Genomic DNA, 26,495 nt, shown 5'->3' with positions numbered 1-26,495 from the left:
CTGAAAGAAATTCTGAAAGAAACAAGTATTAACAATATGTAAACAATACTTCAGAATCCTTGGAGGCTTGGGAAAAAGAATACCCCAACCTAATAAGCTGAGTTAACCGTTTAGGAACTTGATGGCCTGTGGAAAATAAAACTGTTCTTATATCTGCTTGTTTTGATGCGCATTAATCTATAATACTTGTCTGATGGTAACAGTTCAAAAAGATGGATGGTGGCCTGGATGTGAAGGGTCAGTGATGATTTTCCCTGCCCTTTTCCTGACTTGATGTGACGTATTTTTGTCATGATTAGACAGAGATCCAAACCATACTGTTATGGATGAGCTGAGAACAGACTCAATGACTGTTGTACAGAACTGAATCAACAGTTCCTGTGGGAGGTTGAACTTCTTCAGCTGTTGCAGTAAGTACATTCCCTGTTGTGCTTTTTTTATGATGGACCCTACATTGGTCTCCCACTTCAAGTCCCAGAAGATTATAGATCCCAACAACTTGAAGGATTCCACAACTGACACAGCAGTATTAAATATAAAGAGGGGGATAATATTGTAGTGCCACTCCTAAAGTCCACTGTCATCTTCACAGTTTTAAGAGTGGTCAGTTCCAGATTATTCTGACTACACCAAAGGGCCAGCTGCTCAACCTCACATCTGCAGGCAGGCTCATCACCATTTCTGATGAGCCCAATGATATCTGTATCATCTGCGTATTTAATAAGTTTGATAGAGGTGTCCTTAGAGAAGCAGTCATTAGTGTACAGGGAGAATAGCAGTGGGGAGAGCACACATCCCTGGGGGGACCTGTATTGATCGTGTGATAGCTAGATGTAAATTCCCCCAGTTTCACCTGCTGTTTCCTACTGGTTAGATAATTGGTGATCCATTGACAGGTGAAAGCAGGAACGGAAAGCTGGGAGAGTTTCAAGTAAAGAAGTTCTGGAATTATTGTATTAAATGCAGAGCTGAAGTCCACAAACAGAACCCTTGCTAATGTCCCTGGGTTGTCAAGACGTTACAAGATATACTGCAGGCCCATATTAACTGCATCATCCACTCACTGGTTCTCTCGATAAGCAAACTGAAGGAGGTCCAATGAGAAAGCTGTAATATCGTTCAAGTGAGCTAACACCAGCCTCTCAAAAGTCTTCATGACCACTGATGTCAAACAGCAGGCCTTTAGTAATTCAGACCTGTTATAATGGAGTTTTAGGTACTAGAATGATTGTGGCTTGTTTGAAACATAATGGAACTTCACACAAGACATGATTCACTTAAGACATGATTATAAATGCAAGTGGGGCCTGTGATAACAGGTAAATCTGCCTTTTATCAGCAGCATGTAGAAAGACACCTGCCAAGGCATCAATGGCAAAATATATGTACAACTGGAACACTGCTGCAGAAATACAGCCATATAAACCATGCACATATTGATGGATGTTGAAAATGTTTGTCACAGCCTGTATGTGTGCACATATATCTTGCAAATACACCTGCTCTAGCAGTGACTCAGTAGCTCAGTCTGTTCAATGTCTTGCATACAGTACATTTTGCTACACACAGTCCTGGGTTCAAAGCCAGTGTTGTGTTGCATTTCAAGTACATTATTGAGAAGACAGCAGTTAATGAATTACTCATGCACTCTTTACCCACACAAACATTGCAAGTGTAATAACTGTTTTTCAGTGCTGTAAGGCACAGGTCTTCAGGTAGGGACACACTTCACATATTCATATAGCATAAGTGTATGTTGCCTAGTCCTTTTTTACTGACACAGTGGCCTAACATACGTTCCATAAACACATGCCATACTTGGAGTGTAAAGGGTACCCCCACCCTGGCTCTGCCTCTACAACAAGTCTGACACAGCTGACACAGGTATACCTAAGCTTGTTGTCCTCCAAAGTGTTCACAACCTCTGCCTATGTCTATTGCCTGCAGCAGCAGCTACGGCCTGGGGTACAGACAGCTCTAAGTAAAGATTTCTAGTGCAGACAGACCTACCCTCTGTGACAATGTAGTCTGCACCCCAGTACTGTCCATCTGAAAAGCTAAGAAGGGGGCCCTCGTTTACATGAAGCCCTTATATATTGCAGAGTGATTGCATGTCATTGGTTAATGATAGTGCAATTCAGCTGTTTAGGCTGCAATTAGCATGTCATAGCCAAAGACTGGTTTACATGCAATTGCCTGCTAATGAGCAGCATGTTAAAACTGCAAACAGCTGGCTAGGGGAAACAGTCTGCATGAGACTTTCTCACACTAAACATGCCTTTGGGAAACTTTACCAGACACACAGATCAACAGAAGAGTACTGCACTCTAGCAGTTATGCAACTGTTTTTGTGTATAACAGGATTCAGATGGGAGGATAGAGGTATGGGGAATAGGGATCACAACAGTAAGCTGGTCTTAGACCTGTGGAAATGACATATCATTGATCCCTTGCTGACTTACACCTACAGGGGATGTACAATACGTCAGGGTGGCATTGTCTTTTGTTAGTGTGGCATACTTGTGTTGACGGACTGTCCCTATATAGTGGTTGTTATAGCACACTGCTGTTTGTTTGGTACTGCTTCTATGACATATTGTGTGGTTGGCCTTAGGGGATACACCACAGTGGACTGGAGTGTTGGGTGTATGATCATACAGCAGAAGCTGTCATGGTACATAGGGAAATATCTTGGTAATGGTACTATCTCGGTTGCATCCACACATGTAGCATGTGTGAGCAAGCAGTTTTTAGTGCTGGCTAATTTGTATTTGCTGTATCTGTTCATACTAGACATCCATGTATATAGTCATGTAATGTGTTTCCATTTTCTTGTCTTTCAGGACTAATGTATCGTAGAAGACATGCTCCCTTCTCAGATGCTGAGAATGAACTGATACTTGAAGGACTAAGGCAGCATCACCACATACTCCTATCTGGGGAGGCATAACAGAGAACAGCAGGCTGCATTGTGGGCAGACCTTGTCTGTGAGGTGAATGCATGTAGCCACCAGGACAGGACATATGAGAAGGTTTAACACTATGCTACCAACATGGTGAATGCTACACAATAAAGAGCAGCTGATGTTGCCAGGAATTGTGCACTCTTTATCCACGAATGGAGGGCCTGCAGCAGAACAACCAGTCAAGGCCACTGAGGAATTCCTTGTGAACCTAGGGACACACAACAGCTCCCAGGCATCCATCACACCATACATTGCGGAGGTGGGTGCCACAGTGATTACAGCAGAGAAGTGTGCAGATAAGCTTACTGTGATCACCATTGTAATACTGTAGTAGTCATTCTATCATAGTCATTCTATCAGGCTGTACATACCTTTAAGTGGGTGTCAGGTTTAAGTGCTTTGGAGGAGGTGGGGTTTAAGCTCTGTTGTACACTCATACTTAGAATGTCACCAATACATCAAGTAACATGGTAGTTACTGTAAATGTGAGATATATACTGGCATTACCTTGTAGTGCTGCAATATGCAGTGGTACAGAGATTACCTCACCCTCACCTTTTTACTGGTCTATCAGGTGTTGTCCCAGGCCATGGTCCTGCTCTTGGTAAGCTTGATACTGTATTGTTATGGAACATATCTATGCTATTAATGTTAAGGGCCAGAATAATGGCCTATGTATAGTTAATGTTGAGTGTAACCAGAGTAGAATGTTTTTGGGTTCTAGTCTGGAACATGTACCTAAGGTTCCTAGAGTGGTTAATCACAGCACTGTAGTTGAACAAACAGAAACACTTGTGCAGTTATAGTTAAGAGCGAATATGCCTCCTGGGTTGCATGAGGCAACTAATCCAACATGCCTTCAAGAAACAGAAAGGTTTAAGGTACATACCTTAGGCATTGAAACCTGTATGGCTATATATTTGTTAAGATACGTGTACTGGGTGTTAAGTGTTGTTTTATCAAGTATAGTGTCACACTGCATAACTAAAAGGTAAATTATACTGGCCAAGTTTCACGTGATTTATTTGATGTGTTTGTTATAAAGGGCTTGAGTGGAATGTGTATTTTGTTAAGAGGAAGTCTGTTGTGCATGACAGCAGAGATGAGAATATGTGAGACTGGTAATGCAGTTGTGGATCCCCAATTATTCTGAGTCTTTGTGGAGTTTCCACACATAATAGTGCAGGTAGTAATGTACTGCTTTTGTCTTGATTCCCACAGGTGTTCGAGGGGCTTGGGAACTCTCCCGCACACAACCTGATGTGTCTCTTTGGACTCTGATGATGAGGCACAGGTGGAGTTGTCGGGGGCTGCATCCTTCCCAGAGGTTGACATCCCACTTCTGCCCTCATTATCACTGCACACAGTCAGTATGCCCACACATTCCCAGTCCCTAGAGGCCACAGATATGGGACAGTCAGAGAGTGGCAGCATTGAACAGGGCAGTGTGGCAACTATGACTTCAGTGAGTGTCGACACTGGCCATAACCAGAGAGCTGGCAAGGTCCCACACAGGCAGATTGACAGGGGTGCTTGATGGAGGACAGATGTCCATCCACTACCTGTTGCAGGTGTCACATCACAGGTCACTCGGCACATGTTTTGAGCTGTCATGGAGGCACATGCACATTCTGAATGGAACACCGGACGTATGCTTAGGGTTATGGAAGCAGCACAGTCTGACATCCATGACTGCCTCGACCGCATTGAGGACACCCTGGATCAGTTCACTGATGCAGTGGACAGACAATGGGCTGAGACAGTGACTGTCTTAGACTGCACATTGTCTGTGCTGGAACATGTTGTTGGAGTAGGGCGGCAGACCCATGGATGTAGATCAGCAACACCTTCGGCTGAGAGTCCATGCAGCCATGCACAGTTATGCTCCCATAGTGGCAGTACATCCAGCACTACAGAGGAGAGTGTGTGTCCACATCATGACATGGCAGGCCTTGGGCTCTTGGTCCTGGGTGGTCCTGTGAGGGACAAGGTCCCAGCAGAAAGAAGTTGCCATCAGGAACTAGGACCAGATCTGACCTTGGACAAGGTGGTGCTAGTGCAACTCCTGGCAGATAATTTCCATACACATCAAAACAAAAGAGTATATCCAAATAAACACATATAAACATGAATAGGAACTCCACTGCTGGACACAAGAACTTCTTTATTAACACGTGCTGGTACCTCGGCTTCTTGTCTTCTGTTGGAACATTTTAACATCACAAATGCATCCCTATATATATATATATATATATATATATATATATATATATATATATATATATATATATACACCTCTCTTTTCCAATTAGTCAATTAATCATTTTAACAATTAAATAATTATAATGCTATTAAACCAGTATTTAAAGTGAACTGTGCTTCCCATTGAGTGAAGTAGGGATTAATGCCCAGCTTAATAAGTTTATCTATGATTCCAGAGTGGGGGATGGTGTCAATGGCCTTGCAGACGTCCAGATAGACTGTGTGGACTGCCTTACCCTCACCCACAGCTCTGGAGACTGATTCAAAGAAGTCAGTCATGTCCAGGAGACAAGATCAGCTCTTCACGAACCCAAACTGGGTGGGGTCCAGTGTTTTAAGGTTGCCAATGTCTTTGTTTATAAGTTCCATGATAATACATTCCATGGCCTTGCAGATCGGGCTCATCAGACTGATGGGGCAGTAGTTCCCGGGATCCAAGATGGATCCCCCCTTCTGGAGTGGGATAACTGTAGCTGTGCACCACTCAGTGGGCATGAAGTCTAAGTTGAGGGTATGATTAGGGTTTATATCAATCCTTCGAAACGGCGGAATATCAAATACCAGATGTTTGAACTGTAAAGTTCAAACACTGGTAATTGCGAAGCCACGGCCCACCAAATTCTTTCCCAGGGAAAGAATTTGGTGGGCCATTTCTGTGGCTTTGTGAGTATCAGTACTATGGTGGGAATTACCCTGGGGAAAAAAATTGCTGCTTTAAGACTTCGATGTTTTTGCAGTTTGTGGTTTGAAGTTTGAACATATGGTGTTCGGACTTCAGACATTTCGATGAACTGATATAGACCCAATGATTAAACATGACACTTAGGTGAGATACCATTTCATTTTGTATTTCATGTAGTACACAGCCCAGGATGTCATCTGGTCCCATGGATGCTGTATTCTTAGCTTTGGAGAGTACGTTTTTTACCTGTGTGGCCATTATTACTGGAATTTGGCAATCATCCGGTATTGAGATGGGCCATTTAGGGGTTGAGAGGGAGGTGAAATTGGCACTAAATCACTCTGCCAGGATATTGGCAATATCATTGGGATCATTATATTTAATGTCTTTCTGTTGTAGCTCAGAGCAGATCTGAGCATTGCCATTTAGATTCTTGACATAGTTATAGAATGCCTTGTGGTAGTCTCTGGAATCTTTGGCAATTTTATTTTTGTAACTTGCTTTGGAGAATTTTATGAGGGATGTCAGCTTTTTACTGAGGCTGGTAAGGGAAATTTTTGCATCCTGGGATTTTCCTCTTTTCTGCAACAGTTTCTTCCTTTTGTTGTAAAGTTTGTTTATGGCAGGGAACCACCAGATTGGCTTCCTTTTTTTGGAGGAGAGCATCTTGGTTCTATTTGGGATGGCACCATTCATGCATGAGTGGATTTGCTCATACAGTGCCTTAGTGTAGGACTCAGCAGTCAAACTTTCAGTTCCGACCTGCATGGGTGTCATGAAGTTTGTAACTTCTGACTTGAGTAGCATGAAGTTGGCTTTGAAGAAGTTTTTTATGGAGGTTTCCTTACTGGGGGTGGGGGTGGGATGTGGATGTTAAGGGTGATTAGCTTATGGTATGATTTGACCAATGAGGGGGTGACCATGGGTGTGGAGCATCGATTTCTCATGTTGGTAATGACCAGATCTAGGATACTGGAGCCCCTGGTGGGACCATGGATTAGTTGATCCAGGGCATTGGAATTTATGAATTCCAAGAACCGTTAGGCAAAGGTGTTGGTACATGAGTAGTTTTCCCAGTTAATGGCAGGGTAGTTGAAATCACCCAGTATTAGGGTGTTTGGTTGTATATTAATATTTTCCAGTATGTTTAGAAAGGTGTAGTAAGAATTTTGAGGCATGGTAGAGGATCTGTAGCAAGCTACAGTTTGGATTGCAGTCTTACCTAGTGTTAGCTGCACCTGGAGAATTTCAGATGCATTGAGTTGGGCAACTAACCTGGTGGTGTGAATATCCTTGTTGAATATGGACACTCCTCCACTTTTAGTGTTTCGATCCTGGTTTGGTGGCCGAAAAGTGTGGTAAGAGTTGTAGCCTGGTATTGCAGGGGTGCTCTCTGGAGCCTTGAACCAGGTCTCAGTTACTGCACAGATATCGATGTTCTCCATTTTTAGGAGTGCCTTGAGAGAGTGCATTTTGAGATTTAGACTTCTAGCATTGAGTAACATTACCTTCAGATTTTGCATGCTTGTACCTGTTATGGTGGTGGTTTTGTCCTTTGAACTTTGCCTAAAAAAGGCACTATAGGGGTGGCAAGAGCCTAAGCCAGTAACCTGAATCCCAGGAGCAACAGGTGCAGACCATCTCTTGCAAAGCATTGTGGTCTGTCGATCGGTTTACTATTAAAAATGCGAACGGCACTTGGGCGACAGTCGGATAGTCGAACATATAAGGTCGTAAACATGGATGTCGAAGACATAATAATCAATCTAGGAATGGTTTTAACATGGGTCGAGGTAGGGAAGATGTTTGTAGTAGGGAATAATACTGAACACCTACCTCGACCCATGTTAAAACCGTTCCTAGATTGATTATTTTGTCTTCAACATCCTTGTTTATGACCTTATACGTTCGACTGTCCGACTGTCGCCCAAGTGCCGTTCGCATTTTCAATAGTAAACCCTGTCGATCATGTCGTCCCAGGCAGACAGATACTGGATCCCCTTTGAATGACACCAGAAACTTAGCCAATTGTTGAAGTAAATCATTTTGTCCTTATATTGTGGTATAATTCTGGGTGAAGGCAGGATGCTTCTCAGGACTAGGGTCATACCTGCCTGGGCCACATGACCCAAGAGCTCTTCCATGTCTCTTTTCATGTAGTCCAGGGAGGTATGTCTCAAGGCATTCACTCCAACATGGACAATGTCAGAGTCTTATTTGTACTTGTTGTGGACTGACTTGAGTGCATGAGTTATGTGGCGGATCCTGGCACCTGACAGGCAGCTCACTGTAATTTTCTCCTTGTTCAGCCTGGTGAGTGGGACATCAGTGTGCCTGACTATAGAGTCACCTATGTCTAAAGTGTTAGGTACGGTGTCTTGCCTTAGGGGCTGTTGCTGGGTGGCACACTGGTGCTGTGAGCTTTGGTTGTGATTGGTGTTTGTTTGCGTTTCAGCTTTGAAGGTTCTTGTTGCTTGGACAGGTTACAGTTAAGGGCGTCCGCATATGTAGATTTAGTGTTGCTATGTGTGGGTGTTGGTGGTGTGAGTTTAGAAGAGCTATGTGTTGCTTGAAGTGTAGTGCGGGTGTTAACCTTCTCCTCTTGACTGTCTAGCACAATCTTGGGTGGAGAGCGCTTCACTTCCGGTTTCGTTACGTAAGTGCATCTTTCACAGGTTGTAGTGTTGGGTGGTAGGAGGAAAGGGTTGTCTGTGTACATGAGACAATTGCTGCATTGCCCCAGTGTAACCAGTTATTCTAATTATTCTACTCTGTTTAATTGTTTTTTGAAATTCCCCCTGCTATTAGTTGGTTGTGCTATAACACTGAAAAATAAGTTCCTATCTGACCCTTGATGCTTAGACATAAAGTGCATGGCAACAGGGCTTTCTAACCTCTGCCTTCTCACATCACCCAAATGTTCCAAAATTCGAACTTTGGCCTTCCTGGTAGTTTGACCAACATACCAGGAAATTGGGTCAAAATCACACCCTAGTATATAGATCACACCACAGCTGTTACAATTGTAAAATTCATTGGCCCTATACAATTTTCCATTAATCCTGCTACCATGCAAATTCTTTACCTGGTTACATACTGAACAATTTCCACAGCTGGAGGAACCGACAGTTTTACCCATCACATCCTGACATGTTAGTTTAAAACCTTTCCTATTCGACAATTCTTTTAAATTGTTGTACCTACCATAGGAAAACACAATATGTTTAGCAAACAAAGAGTCAATAGAATTATCTTTGCTAACAATTTTCCATGCTTGCCTCACTATTTTCTCCAAAACAGGAGAAAAATCAGAATATCTTGTAACAAAAAATGTTTCTTCTTCTCCTCCCTCTTTTGTATGTATGTTTTTTCTTTCATTATAATTTCTACCAGCCCCAGTGCAATCCTCATCTATTCCCATAATTTTATTCTTTGCTATTCATAATATTCTATCATCATACCTTCTGTTCCTTAAGCTATTATGTACCTCATTCAAACATGTTTCCTTTAAACTAACTACAGAGGTAGTCATAAGGATTCTTTTGAATTCTCCATATGGTAGTGACTCTATGAGATGTGGGAGTGCATACTGGTCACATGTAGAAAATTGTTAACAGCTGTGGGTTTTCTATATGGCTTATGCTGTGTCCTCATACCACTATCTGCATAAGCAATTACATCCAAAAATGAAATGCTGTGTCTATCAGTGCCCCAAGTAAATTTCAATCCATGTGGGTTATTATTCAAAGCTTCCATGAATTCCACGAATTCAGACAGATCACCCTTACATATAAATAAATCATCTATATATCTTTTATAATAAACTATATTTTCTACATAGTAGTCTTGTAACACCATAAACTGACTTTCAAAATCCCCAATGTAAATGATGGCATACGATGGGGCGAAAGCCGCTCCCATCGCTATTGCCCTCTTTTGTAAGAAAAACTCATTCTTCCATTTGAAATACTTATGGGTTAAACAAAATTCAAGGAGGGTCAGCAAAAATGCAGAATGCGGTCCTTCCCCCAATTTCCTAGCCACTGCCTCCATGCCCCATCTTCTATCAATGCTAGAATGCAAAGCATTAACATCCAGTATTCCCCAAAAAATAGTTCTCTTTCTATTCAAAATTTGTCAAATCTTGACAAATTTGCTGGGTATTTTTAACATGGGAAGGTATAGCAGTCAAATATTTTTTGAAGTGAAAGTCCAAAAAAAATATTCACATTCTCCAAGAAAGATCCTATTCCCGAAATAATGGGTCACCCTGGAGGTTTAAACAAATCTTTGTGTACCTTAGGAATAGCATACATGAACAGATGTTTAGGTGTGCTGACAGCCAATTTTTTGCCATCTTTTTTTTCAAAAAGCCAAATAATTCCCCAAATTCCAATATAACATCTAACACTGTTAAAAATCTTTGTAAAGGATTATATTATAACTTAACATAATATCCTTCTTCAGATAATATCTCCGAAACCATTTCATCATATTGCACTGTGCTCATCAACACCCAGTTACCTCCTTTGTCAGCTATTTTGTATACTATCCCATCTAAATTTGACCTTAACTCCTGCAATGTAAACCATTCTTCCTTCTTTAGATTGTAAGAACAGAATGTCTTTATAAAATTGCAATAGCAATTTTCAGCTTTTTTGCCTACTAAGCTTTCAAACACATTGATAGCCTGACTAGGTCTAGGTTGCATAAAATTTCTGTCAGAAGTCAGTTTAGGTTTATCCAAGCACCCGTATCCTGTAAAAAATGGTTCAGATGAAACATTAAATTCAGCATGATCATCTTGCATCTCTTCACCAAATCCCACACATACTTGAGACATTTCATTTTCATTAATGCTTAAATTCAACAAATCATCTTCTTCCAAGGATTCATTAGCATTCTCTTCATTAGGGAAAACTATGTCCTGCCTAGTTTGAAAAAAAAACACTCTGGGATGTAATTTATGGCAAAATTTCTTAGCATCTATAATCATGTTTGTAAGAGATGGAATTCTAGTTGGTACAAACCTTGCCCCTCTGAGTAAAACTTTTTCAGCAGCACCAGAAATATTAACGTCAGTTAAATTAACAATTTTCAATGCATTGTTTTCAGCTTGAATGCTATGACCCCCTGCAGATGTTTCAAAAGTTAAACAAACATCCTCTTGAACAACACTAAGATTATTATCATTGTTAACACAGTTGAGAGAAGTAAAAGAATTGCTTGAAAGTCTATCATGCACATCTTGATTTGAAATAAACAGTCTTACTTCTTCCTGTTTCTTCCGTTGTTCTTTCCTCTTACCCGCTTCAATTTGGCTTACAGTTGAACTTGTCCTTGCCCTTCTGTCACGTTTTTTGAATGTAGGGAATCTTCAGAGGTCACTTCTTCAAATGAAACACTTTTCCTGCCTGAATATTACTCGCCTGAAGAAACAGATGAGTCATGGACTTCAGACACTGTTGGTTTACTCTTTCTAAAGTTATTAACATGCCCCCTATGTGAACAAGCATAGATTAAACCATTTTCAAAATCTTTTATATCCCTGTTAAGTTTTTTCTTTTTACGCTTGATAACAATGTGTTCAGCTTTTTGTACATTTAAATTAATCTCTTCAAAAAGTTGCTTGTACCTTTGTGGTGGGATTTCATTTAACAATGCATCCTGTAACATGGTGATTTCCCCCCATAGTTTCTCCAAATTTTGTGCGTTCCTTCTGATCAAGACTCGCAACCAAACAAGTGTACATCGCAGTGAGGCCTGCCTCCATTCAGCCAGGAGATTACTCTTGTTATTATTGAACTCATCGGCCGGCAACTGATCAACACACAGGCCCCTCGGAGTGATGTTCAATGATATATATTTCTCGAGCAATTTAAGGTCATAAAAGACTGTTACCTCCCTGATCATCAATCTTGCCAATAAACAAAATTTATCCATCTCACCACTCTCAGATGAAGAAACCCAGGCATCTGTTAAAGCAAATCTTCGTTCACGATCAGCAACCAAGTCAGCAAACAAAGTACTGGCAGTAGTAGCTAGAGGTTCAGTGGCCTCCATATTCAAGGAAAACAATAATTTCCACACACATCAAAATGAAAGAGTATCTCCAAATAAACACATAAAAACACAAACAGGAACACCACTGCTGGACACAAGAACTTCTTTATTAACACTATTTGGTACCATGGCTTCTTGCCTTCTGCTGGAACATTTTAACATCACAAATGTGTCTCTATATACACCTCTCTTTTCCAGTTAGTCAATTAATCAGTTTAACAATTAAATATTTATAATGCTACTAAACCAGTATTTAAAGTGAACTGTGCTTCAAAGAACTTCAAATAGACATGCAAAGTATTATGCTTTTAAAGTATTACACTTTTTAAAATATTGCACTTCTCTTTTTACATTTGTTCGCACCTGAATGTTCAAAACAAATATGAATACATAATACCAATGCAACTCCTGGAAGAGACAGTTTCCCCGTTCAGGCTGGAGATGGTGAACTGTCAACTCTACCATGTATGGTGCAAAGTTGTCCAGCATACAAAGGTGTAGGGCTAGCACTGAGCTTGAATGTGTACTGCATACACTCACACAACACTGTCACATGCAGGTCACCTACAGACACACATGCCACCTCTCCAAGGTCCATCTAACCCATTCCCCTTCCTGACTTACACACATGCTGTCAAATGTTTGGGCCAGCCTAGGCCTCCTGCAATCCCACACCACACGCTGTGCATGTGATGATACCTGTGGCACATTCCCATCATCCTTCCTATCGATACAGGGACATGAATCTACGCATCTGATGCACAAGATGACTATATTCCTTGATATGTACTTGTGTACTACAGACTTGTGTTTCCGTGCCTCTTGTAGGAGTCAACAACATATACTGTATGCTGGCATGTGTCATGAGTAAGCAACATACTTTTGTGCACCTTATGTTGCATGATGTTGCATAGGTGGCATTATTACACAATGATAGATATGTCACAGTCCTGTGTATGTTTCTGTTCCAGGACCTATGTATGTTTCTGTTACAGGAATCTGAGGGGATAAGCTATGGACATACGGTGGCAGTAAGCTGGCACAGGATGGCATGGCAGCACAGCAGAAATATGACATCAGCAAGGTAAAGCAGAATACGTGCATGTCTCCATAGGTTCATATGTGCATAATAGTCTAATAAGGACATTGGCAGAAGTCAGCCTACCCCTGCATTCATAATTTGTGATAAGGTCTGCTATCCTTGATATGTATCACCTGTGTTTTCAAAGCTTACACATCTACAAGCTTTGGTGATGGAGTATACCCATCTACAAATATCCTGTGTCCGGTTCAGACAGTTATGATTGCCGTGCTGTTGTGATGTTGTGTAGACACACTAAGTGACATCTGTTACCACTCACACAAATCAGGACTGGTACACACAGTGCAGTGACGTGTGTAACCCCAAAGGACAGGCCCAGATAGTCACTGACCACAGACATCATGATGCCAGATATGATGGGCCTGAACCAATAGTTAACCTGTACTCCCACACTGTCTGCATCATGCACACTCCCTAGTCCCCACCACATGTTACACATGACAGCCCTATAACCTGTCCTATACCCACCATATTGACAGAGCAGTCTGGAACAGGCCTCACAATGGAAGGCACACAGCATCTATTGCACATGATAACATTCCAGGCTGACACCCACCCGTGATCTGACATGGGTTTGTAACACCATTGGGTAGCCCTTGCATTTATACCAATACCACTATCTGCACACTAGCTGAGTGGACTATGGCACCTGCTATACCTTTGCACAGAGGTGGTGCATCCACTGACCAACATAACTATACAACTCTTTGTGTAACTATCCATAACTGTATGTCCACAGGGGTGACCATGATGGAGCTGCTCAGCACACATATCTGTGGTGTACACATGGTTGAGTGTGCACACTTTGGATGTGTGACAGGGGGTGCATGACTGTAACACGTGGTGGACATTTCCGAGGCAGTCAACTGAGACATAGGTGAGGGTACATCAGGCTGTACAACTCCCAAATTGAGCCAAGCATTCTGACTATACCATCCATTCAGGCAACATATACAAAGCACCCATGTAGGCATTCATGATACCATCGTTGTAGGGCTCACTACATGGCCCATTGATGACAGAGATGCACAACATGAGGACATCTGACTCCAATAACTGATCTGTAAGCAGCAGTGCTCAACATAGTGCAGTCCTGTGTCCTCTACTGCTTACACATGAGTACTGAATGACTGTGGCTAACACTGTTGACTGCTGCCTCCCAACTGAGAACACTCATAGATTATCTGTGTTATGTTAGTATCCTGAAGGAGGGTATTGCAAACACATGCCTGGTGACATACTAATGGCCATAATCACAGAGCGAATATATATGTAGTATCCTTACCCTCAGGTAGATGTATGTCCTCAGTTAATAGCACATTAGAGCAAACATATGATGTACATACCCAGGGTTGAAAAGTGGGCACACAGACCTGGTCACACAGTTGTATACCTAATGTGCCTCAGGTCACCATGTCTATATAGTGGAGGCCACAGTTACCAGCAGGTGACATACTCATATCTCAACATAGTTTTCCCTCAGCATGCCAATATCTGACTCCAACAGCCATTTGTTGGCGTACCTTACCAAGCTGTACTGGCACTTGCACGCAACAGCATAGACCTTCAGTAGGCCACTACACATCTTCAGTATGTGCTCACTGCTGTTCATCTCCAATGGGTGTCATTGCCACCTGTAGCATATAGTCTACTCAGACGGGATCTATGCCTTGCATACAGAGGAAGGTGTGACCCTCCTGGAGTGCATATGCTGCCTAACTGTAGGGAGCATAGTAAATGGATAAGTAACTCTACAGACATTAACCTACTATGTGATGTAAGTACTACATGTCTGTGGAAGACATTTGCCTAGCAGACATAAACACACCATTGAAACAGACCCTGCCTAATGGAACACAGAGCACCTCAGTGCCCCTCCGCACATGCCATCTGTTTGATTGGCTGTGCAACCATCATCTGAACACACATCTGCCTGTGTCTTTCTTGGACTGGGGCAATATGTGCTGAACCTCTACCAAGGGGTATACAGATGTTTCCAACTGTGAAGGCTGAATAATGGACATTATGCTAGTTAGGTTCACATGTTCTATGGCTCCATAACATAATGTATAATGCTGTAACAGCCTCACACACAAACATGGCCACATTCAGGCTAGCACCTCTAGCACTCACAGCATACCTGACATGCTAAGGCACACACGTAGTGCCAGTTGGCTGTACATATATTATAACACTTACCTATGTAGTGGTACACACTACAGATCACAGTACCCAATGCATGCAGCACGCCTCATGTCTGCTGGTACAATCCTTTTAGAACATATAATGATTGTTGCTCTCAGCAAGTCTCACTGTGTCAGTCATTTTGGGGACCACATCACCTGCTACAAATAAAATAATGAAAAACCCTAACTACATCTACATTATAAAGGCTATATGGATACACACACACACACACACACATACACACACACACACACACACCCAATTGCACGGCATGAGATTAGAACACCTACCTATCTAGGTTTATGCACTGTAGAGCACAGTACTTATCATATGTGCCACAGCTTATGTCTAATGTCACACTGTCAGCTGGTAGTCTTAAAGGGGTTGGCATCATCAGGCCTTTTAGAAGAGGGCAGTTTGGAGGCCAGCAGCAAGTTACAGTCTCAAAAGGTGCATAACCATTGCAGGTGGATAGCCCATGAGAGCACACCCATTGTTTTGCAGGGGTGTGTGTATGTATATATATATATATATATATATATATATATATATATATATATATATATATATATATAGATATACACACACACACACACACACACACACACACACACACACACACACACACCAAGTGGGCTACAGTGGGATTAGAACCCCTATCTATCTAGGTTTATACACTACAGAGCACAGTACTTACCACATGTGCCACAGGCTATTTGTGTTGTTGATGTGATTGCAAGCCCAGTACTTGTGCATTACAGAAACTAGGCTTGTGTTGAACAGCATCTGTGGCCTATGAACCTATATGATTGGATGGGAGATAAGAAATTCACCCTGAGGATCATGTCAGTCACCCTGCTAGACAGGGGCCCAGAGAAGTAAATATTGTGGGAAGAAATTTCCAGTGAATTGTTATGGCTAGGCTTGTATAGGCCTTAGGGCCGATAGCCTTGTACCAACTTATAAACCTATGAACCTATGAACCTGCAGAGTGATATTGCTTCATACTGTTATCTGCATCTAGTATCCTAGCAGTGAACTAACTGTTGTTATCCTAGCTATGTGTGTACAGTATGGTCATATGTGGCTGCTTGCAGTTAGTTAGATGAAGCTGTGGGCAGGAATACATATTCCTGTATATAACAGGGACGTATATATAAATGTAGCTGTGTGCATGCATGATATGTATACGAGTTGTGTAGATATATAGGGAGAGTATCATTTTAATATATCTAGCTCTATCTCTCTCTCTCTCTCTCTCTCTATATATATATATATATATATATATATATATATATATATATAGATATAGATAGATATCTGTATAGATATCTCACACTACATAGCAATAGAGATACTATGCATGTGAAAGAGAGAAACTGACAGATATGTATATGTCTGTATGTTTTGACAATTATACATAACAGGTCATTTCACTAATAGGGCAATGGAAGTGCGCTCATTTTTCCAAATGTATGGGCATGTCCAATGGGACTGTGAGTACTTATAATGTTACTCCAGGTCATACCTACCTGTACTACCATCCATAATTTTGTGTCTTACAGACACTCACATCTGCCCCTGTTTCTGCAGTACTGCACTTTACTCAACATGTCCATGGCATACCCCAGCTGTCTGCTGTAGTTAATATGTGATTGAGGTTGGTAATGTTACACCACCAACAAACTGACAGTCTGCATGCCTCTAAGCTCACCTGCTTTTCACAGAATATCCAGAGTTGTGCCTCATATGTTTGATTTGTTCCTCATACATTTGTGGTCTTCCAGTGCTTTATTGACTACTGACATCAATACAGTCTACTAACTATAGACAAACAGTTGCATTTCAGAATTTATATCCTTCAGACAATACATGATAATGCAACACGTTTTATTACATCAACTGTCTAGGTTTATGTGACCATTATTTCAATTCTGTCCCAGTGTTTGTGCCTTTGTCCCCCAAATCACTCTGGCTTTGTGCAGATTTCTTTCACTAGGAAGTTGAGTGATATAACATTCTGTGAAAACACCAACATAGTACCACCTCACATGCAAAAGATGTGAGGAATTCCAGATTAGAACCATCAACACCATCACCCATGCTAGATTCCCTAGTCCATTGAGTCACACAGGTCACTAGACAGAGGAGTCATTCATCACACAGTCAAGAGCATACATATGTACGATGTTATCCTATATGAAGAGATACTTAAAATGTGTGAGCGATAGCTATGTTACAGTATCTGTAGTCCCATGTAGATGTTAAATCTGACCACATCCCTCACTATATTTCTTTGCATAACAGCAGCAGCTGTATACACACAATACCTTATTATAGTAATCCTTACAATTAGTGTGTAGGTTAGAGACTTACCTTGCAAAAGCAGCAGTTGACAGAACCGTAGTTCCGGGATGACTGTGTATGATGCAAGCAGTACACAGCCAATACATGGTTAGGTACAGGTTGTGTGGGTTGCCTGGTATCAGCGATTTTAATATATATATATATATATATATATATATATATATATATATGTATGTGCAGAGGAGTGAAGTGTTGGTCCCTAGGGCTCTAGGTTGTCAGTGAATGTGCTATGCTTTGTCTCTTAGACAATGCCAGGGTATACTGGGCATGCCTACATTTGCCTACAGGGACATCATCAGGGGGCTCTTCCTCCAAGTCCTCCTGTGACTGCGTTTGTGGTGACCTAGGCACTGGTGGAGGCTGTGTATCCCTTCCCTATGCTGATCCTGCCACAGCTGCTTCTGCAGCATCATATTGTATAGCATGGAACATACTGTGAACATATGTACACTTGTGGCTGAAGAGTACTGCAGGGCTCCATCAGATATATCGAGGCACCAAAACCACGACGTAAGCAATCCAAGCACATGCTCTGTGATGTTCCTAGTTTGTGTGTGTGCCTCATTATGGTATTCTTATGTGGGTGTGTGTGCATTTCTGATGGGTGTCATCATCTATGGTTCCAGTGCGTAGCCAGCATACCCCACTAAATGGACATGTGGCATGTCCCCCTTGCAAATATTTGATATAGCTGTGATGCATGCCAGATATGGGAGTTGCAGGACTGCCAGCAAGCATATTCCTGATAATGCACTGGGCATTGCACATAACCTGGGAGTTGATGGAGTGGTACCCCCTGTGTTTGACGTAGATTCTACCCTCCTCATCAGGTGGTGGCTTGATGTGTACATGAGTGCAATCTATGGCACCCAGTACCTCAGGGTAGTGTGCTACATGATAGAAGAGTTGCATATTGCTGGCCCTCACCTTTGGCGTGTGGGGAAAATAAATGTGTTCACTGGCATATGGTAGCATGGCATCCAGGAACTGGTGGAGTACCCTGGCTGCTGATGCCTGTGAGACCCCCATCATGTTCCCAGTTGGACTTTGGAAGTTACTTGTAGCTATTATCCTACGGGCTACACATACCTTTGTTTCCACTGGGATGGGTTCCCCTCTCTTGACTCTGGGTCTGAGTTGAGGGCAGCAGAGCTCAGTGAGTTATTGTAGTATGCCCATGTGCAACCTGTAGCCCTCTACAATCCCCAGCTCATGTAGCTCCTGGAAGGTAAGTCTGGGCCTGATCACTCTTCTCCTTCTCTGCCTAAGCTTATTGTCAGCAGCAGCACTGACTTCAGCAAGTAGCACATACAGATGTAGCAGATCTGCAGCAGCATCTAGTATTCTTTCAGTTAAAGTTCCAAAGTTTGTACTCCATTGGTGCAGAGTATGGGGGAAAATCAGATTGTAGGGTGTATGCATACTTTATAGTGCTCTACTGTAGGTGCTGCCTATGTGATTGGCTACATATGATGCATTGCACTTGCCTAGTATATCATTAACATCATTTAATGGCCCTAGTTTAAGTTAAACAAGGATCAACAGTAATTAATACATCACTGGCCTTTTAGATACTCTCAGCACAGAGGTGCACCGCTCAAACACACACTCCATAGCTAAGCAAAGCTTAGAAATCAGTGCACAGCCCCCCCAGACTTGCATGCTCATCATAGTGGTGTGCCACTCAAACATGGTGAAACATGTAACTTTTAGTTAAACATCACTTAGAATTCAGCTTACACCCCCCAGACTTGCAAGCTCAGCACAGCAGCATGCCACATAAACAGGAGCAGCTGTGCTTCAGTCAGCTCAGAAGTTTATGAACACACTCTCTTCTAGTGTCATCTGCCTCTTCTGTGGACACCAGCATGGTTCTCTGCCTACACGGAAGGAATCTATGGACACAATTACCCCATTATGCTTTTCATTAACTCCACCTCATTTGCATAGGGTTCAGTGCTCACACTCTGAATACTACACACTTCCAAGCCCTGCCACGTTAGCAACAGCACCAATGCACCATTGTAGATATTGTATGCAGGGTCCTGTAATACATTTCTGCCTCATTATATTAATTTTGAGTTTTTCCACATTTTATTTATTTATTTATTTTTTTATATAAGGCATGTTTATACACAGTGGCACCCTGCGTGAATTTACACTAAATTTTTCCATGTACACTATGGGCACTGACACAGGGTCTGCAGGGCTACCTATCTGCCTGCTGGATTGCTGTAGCTGCTTCATTTGCATGAGATACACCTACTTATGAGGTGATTTGCATGCCATGCTACTTCCCGCGTAGGCACATGCATGCTCACCATCCAGCAGTGCTTACTAGATCGCAAACCTGCTTACTTTCATGTAAGCACTGTGGTACGATGCCTACATGATAAAAAAGACAGTGTAGGCTTTATTAAATTCCCCCTATATTTTTTACTTTTTTCCTTAGGCAGTGAACTGTGTTTGTGCACTGTCAAGCAGGGATTAAATGTAAATGAAGTTGACAAAAAAAATTACATATCATGAATAAATGCAATGTGATCTGCAAACAGGATTCTAACAATGCTTCAGGTGCTTTATTTCTCTCAATTAACTTCATTTACACCTTGTGCCACAGAACTGGACATATGTCAGGTGCTTTCTATACAATAAGTACTCTCCATGTTGTGGAGGACCTCGCAGTGATGCCAGGCATATTTTCTACATACATCAGCCTAAACTAAATTTTTTACTTTTTTTCTTAGGCAGTGAACCATGTTTGCATGTGTGAGTGCAGAACAAAAGGAAAAGTCATTTGAAAGAATATATACTAGGGAAAAAATCTTACAGTAAACTAAATACAATCAATGAGTATCTGTAGCAATGATCAGAGCAAAAATGTCATTTAAATGACACATTCATTCTTTTCACATCTCATTATAACATCAAACGTCTACTTTGTGGAACACATTATCAGACTTGTAGTTAATGACAAATAATCTGAAAGTGGACAGACAAAAGCTCATGCTTTTAGTAGTGGCAATAGTTGCTTTTTAAACAACAATGCAAACATACCAGAAACTGTGATTAAATATGTATTCAGACCACCCTCTGTAAAATTATCATTTAAGTGGATTTGAACCATGCATTAGCAGTCCTTCTATAAGCTCAATGCACTTACACCTTGTGCCACAGAGGTGTATTTTCTTCACTGAGTACTATCCAGAGTGCTGATGCAATTCCACCTGGCTGGTGTATGCTACATATGGCAGCCTAACCTAAATTTTGCACTTTTTTCCTTAAGCCATGAAGGTTAATTTCATGCCAAGTGTTGTGCAAATCCAGAGGGCAATATTCAACATAAACATTCAAATAACTTTTTGGGATAAACAACTTGAAGACACATGAACCAAATCACAGTGTATATCTAATAATGAGGGCAGCCACGTCTGGATTACACTAATACATCCAGTCTTCTCAAATCTCCTTCTCAGATCAGTACTATCATGTGTGTCTCACAATATAAGGACTTTAACTAATGCCATAGGAATGGAGAAGGGTTCAGGGGATGGAAGAAATTCTTTCAATGATCATACAGCACACACAATTAATATTGACATAATTTCAAGGACTTATCTGTCTCTAACTATTAGTCAATACTGACCTTACTTGAGTTTCCCACATCAACACATTCAAACAAGTATCAAGATTTAGTTTGAACTCCTTCAGTAAAATGATCTTTGAAGAGGTTTCAAACCCTGCATCATCTGTACTGTTTCTCTAAGTTCAATGCACTTGCACATCACGCCACTTAAGCCCAATGCACTTACACATCATGCCACAGAGGTGGGAGTGTAACACGTTCTATTTCTTCACTCATTACTCCCCAGACTGCTGGGGAAAGCACAACAATGCCGGTCTTCAATGCACTATTGATAGCAGTCCAAATAAAATTTGTCAGTCTAGACCTTGGGCAGTGAACTGCCATTCACTGCTACTGACAGCTGCCAGTCAATGGCATGCAATGCCAGATGATACACAAATGATAAAAGGAGAAAAATGCTGATTGATCAAATGCTTACATTTATATGTCATATGTGTAATAAACTTTATCTTGCAACAGGAATCTGTATGTATTTGAAAACTCAAACAAAAACAATAATTTAAGAGTATTTGCCATATTTGCCAGAGACATAAACATACATTAGGTAGGAAAAAAGTGTTCAGATGTACTGAAAATGTAACACTGTATCAAGTCACAGTGAAAATACAACAGTAACAAGTTATGAAAGTTGTCCTTTCTCATTTGACACTGGATGTATAGATGATTGGGATACTGCCAACAGTTAGAATATCCATGTTCTCACACAATATTAAAGAAAGACTGCAAACACTGCAGGCATATCCTCTCTTTCTTTATGATGCCTCATTCCCTTAGCTATGCTTTCTTCATAGCAATTCTATCTCTGTTTTACTACGGATGTTATCTGTATCAATGCTTAAAGTACTCCCTTGAATATGAACATAATTTCTTACTAAATGGCAGTAACTGTGGTCATCAAAGCCAGCATTTGAATGTTAGGAATACTGCTCTCTTAAATTAGTCAATGTATTTTCAGACTTTTTGTTAAATTTCTTCTCCCTGACACACCTGTGATAGGTGTACATCAAAGAGTGGAGAATGGGAAACACTGATAGTTCCTACAATCAGAAGAATCATAGACAACTGCAAGCCATTATCAGTGGAGATGGTGCTTATAATAGTTTTACATTACATTTCTAATGCTACATTTAGAATTGTTATTGTTAACACTGCAAATATGTTACATAGTTAAACTAGTATTACCTGCATTGCTGAGCTGTTATAGATTGTTGTTGATATTTGATTTATATATGTATATATATATATATATATATATATATATATATATATATATATATATATATATATATATTGAATATTTGTTTACTGGGAAATTCAGACTGGGACAGAGCTCATTTTCAGTGGGGGCCTGGGGAGAAATGCCCCAAACGTGTGTCTTTGGAATGTGGGAAGAAACTGGAGCACCTGGAGGAAACCCATGCAAGCACAAGGAGGACATGTAGACTCTAAACAAAAGGCACCCCAGCTGAAAATTGAACCAGAGAACCTCTTGCTGTGAGGTGAGAATGTTAACCCCTGCACCACTGCACCACCCTACTTTTTTTGGAGGGGGGGGGCTGGTCCATCTTGCATGCATTCATAGGGAGCACTATCTTTTAAATTGGTGTGTGCATGATGGATGCATGCATTTACACATAACTGAATTCACAAACATCCTGTCTGTGAATTATATATTTAATTATCTGTCTGTTTTCTGTTTCATCTCATACAGGGATATGGCACCCAAAAAGAAGAAATCTGTACCCTGCAACCCACTATACACTAATGCAGAAAACTGGGTCATTATCCAGGCCTTACATCACCATGGAGCTTTTCTGTTAGGAAGAGACAGAGGTGACCAATCTGCCTAGACAGAATATAGAAGCAGGCAGTTGACAACATTAATGCTTTCAGAGGGCAAGGGAGAACTTACTCCCAGATACGACACTGACCAAGTGATATGATAACCTCTTCCTACCACAGAGCAACAAGAAACATATGGATTATGGGGGTGGTCCTGCTACCAAACCACCACTAACTGAAACAGAGGAGTTCCTGCCCACTGTCAGAGATCCAGAAAGCTTGGCAGAGGGTTCCCAATGAATCCCTGATGTTAGTGCAGATGTGATGCCAGACCCAGAGTGTCACAAGCAGACCTTCGAGGTTGGCAAAATCCAAGTGTCATTGTTATATCTTTAAAAGTGTATATCTTAGATGTCTGATATATATATATATATATATATATATATATATATATATATATATATATATACACACACACACACACACACATATATATATATATATATATATATATATATATATATATATATAGAAAGACAGACAGATAACTGCAAGTTAGATGGCAAAGTCATAGAGAAATAGAGAAGTGCTTTTTGAGGTGGAATTGTTGGCTGCCAGCCCACCTGCACATGGTAAGCACACATTTGGTTATTGGAATTACAGTCTAGCTGGTAGCGTGTGAGGATGATGGTGGTGATGAAGATGTGCAGTAAGGGGGTGCAGAGTGTCAGTCTGACTCTAAGGTTCTGGGTCTCGTATCCCCTGCCCAGGTTTTGGATACTGTCAGTATGCCTATACATACCCATGACACAAAGACCTCTAAAATAGAACACATTGATGGGCCCATTCATCCATGGGTTCACTGATACCATTGATCAGGGTAGAGTGGTTACAATAGTTGTAGTGTTGGCTGCTTTTCCTTGTAGCCATCTTGAGGATATGGTGCTACACAGGAAGGTTGGTAGGGGCACTCTGAGGAGGCCTGCTGTTCACCCTCCTCCTGATGCTGTTGTGTCATTAGTTGCCACTCGACGTATGTTTAGTGCTGTAATGGAAGCACAGGAATGCTCCACCAGGGCATCAGAAGAGACAGTATGTCTAATAAACATCATGCATTCTAACATGAGTTACTTCCTCAATCATGTTAGTAACTCCTTAGATAAGATGAATGACACACTGGATTGAGCAGAAAGGGTGGGCATCCATGTGGCTGGAGAGCTGCTACATATTCTGGTGTTAGCAGACATGGCTGTGCAAGATCCAAATCCCATAGTGACACTACATTCACTGCTCCATCAGTGACTGCAGTCTGTACACCCAGATGTGGTAGACCATGGGTTTGTGGTCCTGGACGTAGTTGTAAGGACAGGTCATCCAGCAGACATCTCTCACATTAAGGCAGCACTGCGGCTTCTAGCCAGGGCCATGGAAGTAGCAGTGCAACTCTTGATAGAGATGGTTCTTGTGGTCAGGGGCAATGACACTGAACTGACTGCTGAACCATGCATGGATCATACCTGTCCAATATCCCAGGACATAGTTCTAGCACAGTGCTTGATTGTGTTCATGCAGACACATACATATTGAGAGAAAAAAGCTCACTTTCCCATAAACACACATGCAAGCTATCTAAACACTACTGTTGAATGCTCTGTATCTCTCATTTCCAGTTCTGAACACTGTATAGTCTGAGAGATACATGTGTTTCTTACATGCACACACTCACTTCTTTGGTGTCAGCCTTGCCCTCCTACACCCCCCCCACAATGTACAGATGATGATGACTGTGCTCTGCCCTTTGCACATCTTTGTGACATAGGGTTGCATATATGTCTGATGCACACAGTGGATAGCTAATGCTTATACTTATTTTTTTTATTTTTCCTTTCACACACACACACACACACACACACACACACACACACACACACACACACACACACACACACGCACACACACAAGAATTAGTTGTGCGATGAAACTACAGTTGCTTCATTAGTCCATACTTGCATACTGTAATATAAATGTTATAATTTCTTTGCCAGCAGGTAACAGTAAACTTATGAAAAGCTCTACAAAAAGGCAACAAGGGACAGATCACTCTTGCTCAGCTTCAGTTTATCATTGCATCTGTACTTAGGTTCATAGGTTCATAGGTAAGTACTAGGCTATCTGCCCAAGGACATTTATAAGCCTAGCCAGAATGTGTTGGCTTTTGCCATCCCCTTAGATTAGTTCCCTGTGCCTCTGTCCAGCAGAGCCATCAGTTCCCTGCACCACTGTCCAGCAGAGCTATTAGTTCCCTGCACCACTGTCCAGCAGAGCCAGTGCAGTAATCCCCGGGGTAAATTTTCTGTTTCCCATTCACCCGTCAAGGTTTCTCTTGAAGAGTGTTAGTGAGGGGCTCTGCCTGATGTATATTGGAATCTTGTTCCAAAGCATGGGGAGTCTCTGTGATAGGAATTTATCCCTCCAGCATGTCCTATTTATCATTGTGGTGAGGTTTATATCTCTAGAGCGTGTGGCTCTCTGGGATTTGTTTTTTTTAGGTGGAGCATATCCATCAATTCTGGGTTGGACATGGCCTTGTATGTCAGGCTGTCTCTCCTTCACTCTCTTTGTCACTATCCTTTCTATTACATACATTTATGTTGTTTATTATTTTGATTCGCTCCATTTATGTTACTATTCTGTTCAGCAGGATCATGACCTGCACCCAACCAACTGACAAGGCCTGTTGGCATCCCATAGGTAGCAGTAGGAATGCCACCACCACTATCACAGTCACAACTAATCCCAGAAACACCCAGCTTATCTGAGTCCTAATCTGTCACACTCACCTCCACACCCCCCTGCCCTACCTACTTCAGATAGCTCTGCAGCTGATGCTAGCACAGTTATGCCTGCTGGTAGCAGTGCTAGTGGATGTGACACCTTTGTCATCCATTAGCAGCTGGCAGACACTGTGGAAGGAGATTATCAACAACACATTGAATGCCAAAATTGGCCAGATAGAGAGCGTGCTTTGTTGATTCCTTGAATTGTGTCCCTGTTCAGCACTGATTCCATCATCTGAGACAGAGTCCAGTGTTGATGGCATCCAGGTTAGGGAACAGTCTTTCACTGGGTCTCAAATGGCAGAAACTGCAGGTGTGAACACACCAACCTATCTCCCAGCCTAATGTTCCTCTTCATTTGTGCATGCCCATTCATATTAGTTTCACAGTTCTCCTGACACTATTGTCTTCCCTTTGCTTATCTGATTTCTCCTTCACCGTTGTGTTCCACTCCCTCATTGTGTTACTTCTCACCCAATCAGTCATGTCTGTCTTCACCTGCCACAAAACTTAACCCTTTTACTTTTATGTATGTTGGTTTTCTTGCTTATCTCTTCCATTCTTCCCAAAATTTCCTTCTTTTTATGAATGAAAAATGGGC

Source organism: Protopterus annectens, chromosome 2.part0, assembly GCF_019279795.1.
Source record: "Protopterus annectens isolate FY-2018-M chromosome 2.part0, PAN1.0, whole genome shotgun sequence".
Classification (NCBI taxonomy): Eukaryota; Metazoa; Chordata; order Ceratodontiformes; family Protopteridae; genus Protopterus; species Protopterus annectens.
The sequence above is the reverse complement of the archived record's forward strand: the minus strand, read 5'-3'. Positions refer to the sequence as shown.